General features: G+C 35.1%; 1 non-coding gene across 1 annotated transcript; it reads left to right on the top strand.

Moving 5' to 3' along the window:
* The first annotated feature begins 637 nt into the window (after window positions 1-637).
* Window positions 638-851, top strand: LOC128922384 (small nucleolar RNA U3). Its single transcript, XR_008471623.1, has one exon. It is a non-coding gene; the product is annotated as a small nucleolar RNA U3 (small nucleolar RNA).

The following is an 851-nucleotide window of genomic DNA, read 5'->3' on the forward strand; positions in this document are numbered from 1 at the left end:
GCTACAAACCAGGATGACGTAGTCAATTATCCCAAACTATATAAAATTGCCTGTACTATCACCATTCACTTTGCTATTAAAAGTAGTGTGAGTTGTAATCATGCTGCGTAACATAAATCAACCTCCAGTAATCAATATCGTCGCCGAAGCCAAGATTGGACTAACTTAATTTAATGTATACCTTAGCCACAAAAACGTGTGGCCGGGTCTGCTAGTAATGATACAAATTTGTTACATTAGCATTTTTATGTATTTGTCTATATTTAGATATTACAATATATGAACAAATTTTTTTTGAAGTTATACTTCTTATACGACTTCGGAAAAGGTTGCAATAATTGTTTAACGCTTCAGTGAAGAGGAATAGCGTTGAACAATTAACGCTAGAGAGAGAGAGAGAGTGAATGAGGGTAAAGCAGAGAACTTAAAGCACTTGCCATGCTTATGCTATTTGAGCAATTCTTGTTTTTGTAGAACAATGTTTAAATTTTAGGTTGGTGACATATTCACATGTGTACGCATATGTATGATTGTATGCTTGCGCATTATTTTTCTTTCGTTTCTGTTTCATTTCTGCGAATTCTCAACTATTTTGTGTTACTTTTGGTTGAAATAATTTGCGTTGGCCGTTGAATATAATCCTATACTTCACAGGATCGTTTCTGTAGTCAGTCTTCATTTACTTTCTTTGCAAATCGAAAGTATTAGCACCCGCGATGAGGAGGTATATCGTTTTATCTGACAGCGTGAGGTTTATGAACTTCATTTCTAATTTTGTCTTGTGGCATATTAGAAATGATGTTTCTTCGATGATCGCTCGGTTGCAACGGATAAAACGACTTCTGAGTGGT

This window comes from Zeugodacus cucurbitae, chromosome 5 (genome assembly GCF_028554725.1).
Source record: "Zeugodacus cucurbitae isolate PBARC_wt_2022May chromosome 5, idZeuCucr1.2, whole genome shotgun sequence".
Lineage (NCBI taxonomy): Eukaryota > Metazoa > Arthropoda > Insecta > Diptera > Tephritidae > Zeugodacus > Zeugodacus cucurbitae.